Source organism: Silene latifolia, chromosome 8 (assembly GCF_048544455.1).
Source record: "Silene latifolia isolate original U9 population chromosome 8, ASM4854445v1, whole genome shotgun sequence".
Classification (NCBI taxonomy): domain Eukaryota; kingdom Viridiplantae; phylum Streptophyta; class Magnoliopsida; order Caryophyllales; family Caryophyllaceae; genus Silene; species Silene latifolia.
In genome coordinates, this window is record NC_133533.1 from 100,184,737 (window position 1) to 100,193,017 (window position 8,281).

General features: G+C 35.5%; 1 non-coding gene across 1 annotated transcript; it reads left to right on the plus strand.

The window, feature by feature from the left end:
* Positions 1-719: 719 nt before the first annotated feature.
* On the plus strand, positions 720-826 carry LOC141597880 (small nucleolar RNA R71). Its single transcript, XR_012523091.1, has one exon. It is a non-coding gene; the product is annotated as a small nucleolar RNA R71 (small nucleolar RNA).
* The last annotated feature ends 7,455 nt before the right edge of the window (positions 827-8,281 follow it).

Here is an 8,281-nt window from a genome sequence, read left to right on the forward strand (position 1 = left end):
TAGTGGCTAATTGGGCAACTTGAGTTTCAAGTGCCTTTATGGATGCGTCTTTCTGTTGATCACTCAATTGCCACTGCTTCGTGAAGGCTTGCAACATAGACTTAAGCTCACCAATTTCACTCACCCCACCGGAAGATGATGCACCATGGCTAGGAGGAGTAAAAGAAGGAGGCTTCTGATAGCCTTGTTGATTCTTGTGCGGAGGGACATATGGTTGCTGCTGGTGCGGAGGAGGAGTAGGATTAAGCACATTCTGACTAGTCCATCTCAGATTGGGATGGACTGCCCCTTGATTATTGTAATAGGAACCCCCTCCTTGCCTATATTGCTGAAAGGCAAGGACTTGTTCCTTCTCCACAAGACAGCCAACAGCAGAGTGGCTATCATTACCTTCACATCTCTCACATGAGACGGTCTCTCCCCTAGTAAGAACATGGACCGTCTGAGGCTCCCCAGCAGCTTGTAATTCTAACTTGTCGAACCTAGCATGCATGGTCTCCAGCTGAGCTAAAACCTGCTTATCGACTGCATGAACTGTCCTAATCCCATCCCTCGGGTTACCATACTCAGCACTGTGATTAGCCATCTCTTCAATAAGAGACCACCCCTTATCATCATCGGTGTTCTCCTGAAATCTCCCACTAGATGCCGCATCAAGTATGGCTCTGTGGTCATCATACAGCCCATTGTAGAACTGATTAGCTAGAAACCATGGGTCAAAACCATGGTGAGGAATAGACCTCACCAACTTCTTGAATCGTGACCATGCTTCATAGAAACTTTCATCGGGAGCCTGTCTGAAACTAGTAATCTTGGCCCTCAGCAAATTGGTGCGTTGTGGAGGGAAGTATCTCTTGTAAAATGTAAGAGCAAGAGACTCCCAATCTGTAACCCCAGCAGTTGTGCGGTCCAAGTCAGTCAGCCACTCCCTGGCTGAATCAGCTAAAGAGAAAGGAAATAGAACCTCCTTAATCTTGTCTTGAGTTACCTCCTTAGTGGCGGGAATAGTAGAACAGTAATCGGTAAAGGTCTCTATATGCTTTATCGGATCTTCACCTGCCACACCTCTATAAATGTTTCTCTCCACCAGATTGATATAAGAAGGGCGGATATCAAATGTGTTCCCATCCTCAGTCTGAAGATTGAAACCCTTCGGAATAGAGGATGCTTTAGGCACTGAATGACTAGAAAGTTTAGTCATCTTTACTGTAGAAATCGGACTGTCTTCCGTGAAAAGAATATGATTAAGCTCTGGCTCGAAACTACTCAAGTCTTCCTTTCGTGATTTCCTTATCAGACGGAGTCTATGCCTGAATAATCTCTCCGCTCAATCATTTGAAACTAATTCACACTGTCCGACAGGCATAAACAACACTGAAAGAAAATAATAAGAACGGCCTCAAGGAATAGAAATTCTCTGAGACGGATAAATAAACTAACGAAACACAAATAGGGCAATCGCTGCCTCCCAAGAACGGCGCCAAAATTTGACACGTCTCGTCAGTATACCTGTCAAAAATAAACTAACTAAACTAACTATATAGCTAGGGAAGTCAGGTCGATCTCCACAGGAAGGCAAGATATTTGTAGAAGTCCGTCTATTTGGTCACAAATGGGGGGTTGTTTGATTTGTTATCTAAACTACGAGTTTTAAAGGAAAGAGGAATAAGGCAAGAGCAATAAAAGCAGAGAAATAGGATAAAAACTATCAGATAGAGAAGGACATGTCAGGATTTCGGTTCACTACGGTAGTCCAGTGACTCAGCTGTAAATGACTCAGACGAATTAATGTAAGACGGATGTTGAAAGGTCCTCTCGGTCCACTTTCTATCCTAAACAACCACTAACTTAACTTTCATTCTCGTCAGGGTAGTCTACTGTTCATAGCAGGCCTATTTAGTCCAATCTTTCGATCTAGGATTAATTTTAGCCAGATTAAAGGTTAACTTAGAAGTCAACTAAGTCGAATAAATACAATTAAATTGCTAAGGTGACAGAGTCTTGTAATCAATTCATCTATTTCATCTACTACATCGTCACTTTCCTACCGCAGATCCCCTAATCCCAACATGAAGGGAGTTTAGCTACTCGTAACGCTAATTAAACTAACATCAGAGAGGATTCCAGCAGTAAACATAATGAAATAAGCGATAAATTGCATAAAGAGAAATTAGGGCAAGGGAATTAATATAACGAAACAAGAGATTAAAGCAAATAAAAGATTAATTATTAATAAGGGAAGAGAAAGAATTACAATCGATGCGAATCCGGCGTAAAGAACACAAAATCCAAGCGAAAGCAATCCCGAAATAAAGTTACAATAGAGAAGAATGAAGCACGTAGTAAAAGTTTCTGATAATATCTATAAAATATAATTAAAAGGCTACCCTAAAATGACTAATAAATGCCATGTAGACAAAGCCACGTAGGATAAAAAAAATGCCACGTAAATGCCAACCCTGAAATGACTAATAAATGCCACGTAAACAAAGCCACGTAGGATCCAAAAATGCCACGTAAATGCCACGTAAATGTGAGCATCAAAACTCATTGCCACGTAATTGTCTTATTTTATATATTTAATTCATTTTTCTATAAATTAATTTAATTTATGTAACCCTTACAAATTTACATCAAAATTTCATAGTTTATAATCAATATCGACATTTTAGTTGAACTTTGGTAATAAAAACATGTTAATAAATGTCATAATTTATAATTAAAATTGACATTTTAATTGAAATTTTGGTAATAAAACATGTTAATAAGTTAAAACTTTTCATATTACTTAACATGCACCCACCATTGTTATTAACACTTTTTCCTATTTAATTCATTTTTTAATCAAACATTATAATAAATTGATAAAAACTCTTCATAATACTTAACACCCACCAAATTAATTAAAATTTCTTCCTATCTAATTAATTTTTTCAATATAATATGTTCATAAATTGATTAGATTTCTTTATACTACTTAATACCCATAATTTTCATTAACATTTTTCCCTATTTAATTCACCTCTTGAGTTGCTCAGCAATCAATTATCTAATGTAATAATACCACAAAATAAATTAAAATTAAAAAAAAATATGGGAGTCTATGGTTGTGTGATGGCTATAAACCTATAATACCTATGATATTTTCTATTCACAATATTTATTTAAAATCTATTGCTCATTTGCCCATGAGTTTCTAAGTTGTGGATTATATTTTATGGTTTAATTTATTTATTTGATTACAGAGAGTATATTGAGTATTATTATTGAGTATTGTTGTTGTTATGTCCAATAAAGTATATTTTAATTTGTTATGTCATTGGTTTTATAAATCCTTTGATTTATATTTAAATTCATGTTTTCCATTTGGTTTAATTTAAATGATTTACATGTGACAATGTTGATTCGTTTGTGAAGTTTTTGCCATGTTGATGTTTTACCTTTTGGTCAATATATTTTTTATATAAATTTTAAAGCATCGTGAAATGTATGTGAATGCAGATAAGACAAAGCATCACGTGGGTAATCTGAAGAGGGAAGAAATACAAAAGGCATGAAATTGAGGTAAAATCTATCTATACAATATAATTAAAAGGCTACTTAAAATATTTAATTTTAGATTTGTTGGGGTCTGCTCATGAGGTGACACAGGTTGATGCTCAAGTGATTCAAAGGGGGGGGGGGGGGGGGTTGTGCAGGATGCTCATGTGTCTATTCTGCTCAAGCCTGTCACTCCTGATGAAGTTAAAGCTGCAATGATGTCCATTCCTGGAACTAAAGCTGCTGGTCCTGATGGTTTCTCCAGCAAGTTCTTTAAAGATTCCTGGGAGGTGACTGGGGATGCTGTTACTAGAGCTGTGATGGATTTTTTTGCTCATGGGAAATTATTGAAGCAGGTGAATCACACTATTTTGACACTTATTCCTAAGGTGGAGATGCCCACTTTGGTTACTCAATTTCGACCAATTGCGTGCTGCAATGTGGTGTATAAATGCATTACTAAGCTTCTATGTAATAGGTTGAGTTGTGTTCTACCTGATATTGTGAGTAGTAATCAAAGTGCGTTTGTGAAGGGGAGAGATATTGTTGAAAATATCTTGATATGTCAAGATTTGGTTAAATTGTATGGTAGGAAGACGTGCTCCCCTAGGGTTATGATGAAGATTGATTTGCAAAAAGCGTATGATAGTGTGGAATGGGAGTTTGTAAGGGGCATGTTGCTTGCTTTGGGCTTCCCTGCCAGATTTATTGAATGGGTGATGGAGTGTGTTACTACCACTTCATTTTCCATTGCCCTTAATGGAGATACTTTTGGCTACTTTAAAGGAAAGAGAGGCTTAAGGCAAGGGGATCCCATGTCGCCTTTGCTTTTCACTTTGTGTATGGAGTATTTAAGCAGACTCCTTGTTGTTGCTCAAGAGAGGCCGGGGTTTAAATTTCATTCTCTGTGTGGGAGGATCAAGTGACTCATCTCTGTTTTTGCGGATGACTTGCTCCTTTTCTCGCCATGGGAGTAAACATTCTGTCTCAATTCTCCTTGAAGCTTTTGCTCAATTCTCCAAAGCTACAGGTCTTCAAATGAATGTCAACAAATCTAATATTTACATGAATGGGGTGGATGATTCTACCAAAGCTGCTATATTGGACATCACTGGAATGAGCATAGCCAGACTACCGTTTAGATACTTGGGAGTGCCTATAACTTCTAAGAAACTTTCAGTTTTGGATTGTGCTATTTTGGTTGAGAAGATTGTTGGGAGAATCAGAGCTTTGGGTGCTAGGAAACTCTCCTATGGGGGTAGACTAGTGTTAGTTCAATCTGTCTTGTCTCAGTTACATAACTACTGGGCCAGGATTTTTGTGCTCCCCAAAACTGTCCTTAAAAACATTGATGCAGTGTGCAGGAATTTCCTTTGGCAAGGCATTGAGCACTATGATAAAGCTCCCTTTGTGGCATGGGAGAAAGTGTGTTTGCCAAAAAAGAATGGTGGTTTGGGTCTTCTCAATTCTCAATTGTGGAATATTGCAGCCATTGGGAAGTATATCTGGTGGATTGCCTCTAAAAAGGATCACCTCTGGGTTAAGTGGATTAATGCAATTTATATGAAAGGGCAAGATCGGGCGATCGTATAAACCTCCTCTTTCTCGCTAGCTGGGCTTGGAAATGGTTGTGCAGGGTTAAGGATAGGATGAAAGTAGGGTATTGTGATGATGGGTGGATCAGTCAGGGCAAAAAATACTCTGTGCAGGAAGGGTATAACTGGCTTCTACCTGAGGTGAATGAGGTTACTTGGCATCATCTGGTTTGGACGAGGATTGCTTTGCGTAAGCATCAGTTTATAGCCTGGCTTGGTCTGCAATGCAGGCTGCTGACTCGTGACAGGCTAATTAGAAGAGCTCTCCTGTACCTCTGTTTGTCTTTCGTGTGATCTGGTAAATGAGTCTCACACTCATTTGTTTTTTGATTGTGAGTATAGTATCAGGTGTGTGCATTTGGTCTCAGCTTGGTTGGGGGTGGATATCCCGTGTCAGAATACTGCTAGGTGGTGGAGTACTCGGAGATTCAGGTCGTTGCTATTCAAGAAGATTGTTGGTGCGGCCATCTGCGGATTGATTTATCATATTTGGGAGGCAAGAAATCGTTGTTTACATGACGGTTGCCTTGTTCATCCTGGGGGTCTAGTTAAATGCATTAGGAAAGAGATTTGTCTTCGTATTCGTTATATTGTTAGTAAGCATGTGCAAGATAAACATTCTAGTTTGATTAGGAGTTTAGCCTAGTCTTGAGGAATGTTGTAAAATGTTGATGGTTTGTTTAATATAATGGCTTACATTTTCACCAAAAAAAAAAAAAAAAAAATATTTAATTTTAATTCACATGGCATTTTTATAGAGGTTAATACTAATTCATCTATATTAATTACTTAATTATTTATTTTTATACAATATTATAAAAAAAGGCAAAACTATGTATTAAAAAGTTAATTATCTCCAAAATTGTCATATGCTTATAAGTACCAAAAAAATTTAAAAAAAAATAGTAGTTGCAATCACTAAAAAACTAATATAAACTCTTCATTTTCCTCTCATAAATTTGGTTATTAATCTACCTATTTATTTAACTTTAATTCCATAAGATAATTAAAAAGCAAGCGATATTATCTACCATTATTATTCTGCATGTCATATTTTAATTTCGGAAAATAATTTCTAAACCATTCTCATGCAAAGTAGATTGTTTAAAATAATAACAACAACAACAACAACAACAACAACAACAACAACAACAACAACAACAACAACAACAACAACAACAACAACAACAACAACAACAACAACAACAACAACAACAACAACAACAACAACAACAACAACAACAACAACAACAACAACAATAACAATAATAACAATAATAATAATAAAGCAAACCTTTCACATTCCATTTCTCCTTACACCTTATTTATGTCTATATTATACTTCATAATACTGGGAAAAATTTATAACTCTATAATCTAAATAAAAAATCTATAATCAATAAATCTAATTAAAAGGCAAGCCAAACTATCTACCATAATCTATATGTCATATTTAATTACATACGATAATTTCTTAAACCACTCTTCTATAAAGTAGATTTTGTAAAAAAAAAAAAATTATATTATTAGTAATCAAGCAAACCTTATACATTCTATTTCTCCTTACTCCTTATTTATGTTTATATTAAATTTCATAATAATGAAAAAAATGATGCTCAAAACTCAAAAGTCATGAACCTTGATTCATATTTATACTTATATTAAATTTGGTAATAATGAAAAAATGATGCTCAAAAGTCATAAACGCACCCTCAATTGTTTATATATTTTTGTTGGAAGGCAAAATTTATAAACCAAAATTTTTCTCATCCCTATTGTTAGTAGAACTAAATGTGTCACTAATCTTCCTATGATTCTATTCCAATTAAGGTAAATGTATTAAGGTTTTAGATTATTAACTAATTTATTTCTTTTTTAATGCAAGTTCTATTGGTATGAAGTTTTGATCACATTTTTCAACTTCATCGTATGTATTTGTTTTGTTCTCATTTAGGGTCTACCAAGATTTGTGGTGTTGACCTATTCAAAGGTTAACATACTTACATCTCTAAGACTTCATTCATATTCCCTCTATTTTTCTCTATTTAAGAGGAAGTTTAAGTTAATAACGATAATATTGTGTAAAACAAATTCCACTGTTTTGTTGGTTAATTCGCACTAATTAATGAGTTACTTTTTTATAGGGACGATTCATTTGAGAAAGAAGACTATATGGAGAAGTAAAATATTAGGATTGCTTAAAGAACTATATATTAAAAACTAAGTGTAAGATTGACGACATCAACGTGAATGAGTAATAGTTTTTTAGTTTTTTCTCCAACTGTATTTTTCATTTTGGTATTTGTTGATTTTTTTCATCATTATACCTTTAAAAAAATAGCACTCTTTAATTTATCGACTTTGATCTTTATGTTAACATGTCAATGCCCGTATTTTTAGTACACGATCTATCATGAATTATTCATGAGGTAATCTTACTATGTGATTTGGTATTTTGAAAAGTCTCAATTACTAGAAACATTAAAAACATCACACTAAAAACAAAATATCCCGTGAAATTCACGGGCCACAAAACTAGTGGAAGATAAAAGATGCTAATAACCTAGTTAACGTAGGTTTAAATAGCAAAGTAAAAGAGTTTTGCGGAATTAAACATAACACGGGCTGTTTAAAGCCCATAAATAGCGAAACCACTCGATCGAGTGGATTAAAACCACTCGATCGAGTGGATTAAAACCACTCGATCGAGCAAACTCGTCAGCAAATCTACTCGATCGAGTAGAAAGTTACTCGATCGAGTAACTGGCCTTTCTGCAAGATAAGGATCGAGTGGAAATTCACTCGATCGACCATCTGGGACGTAGAAACCACTCGATCGAGTGGTAAAACTGCTCGATCGAGTTCTTTATCTTCATTTCAGCACAAGCCCGTCACCGAATGCCTCGTAATCCATGCCATGACGATTCCAAATGCAGTATCTCACTCTGGAAAATCCCGTCTCCTCTAAATGCATGCAAAAAGGACGAAAAAGGATACGATTCCACTACTTTCGCGTTCATTTCTACAAAATGGACAAAACGAACCAAAGTAGCCAATTCGGGGCAAAATACCATAAAAACAGTATGAAAATGCATAGAAATACGTGCTAAAATAGGCTAAAAAGACTATATAAAAAGCACGTATCA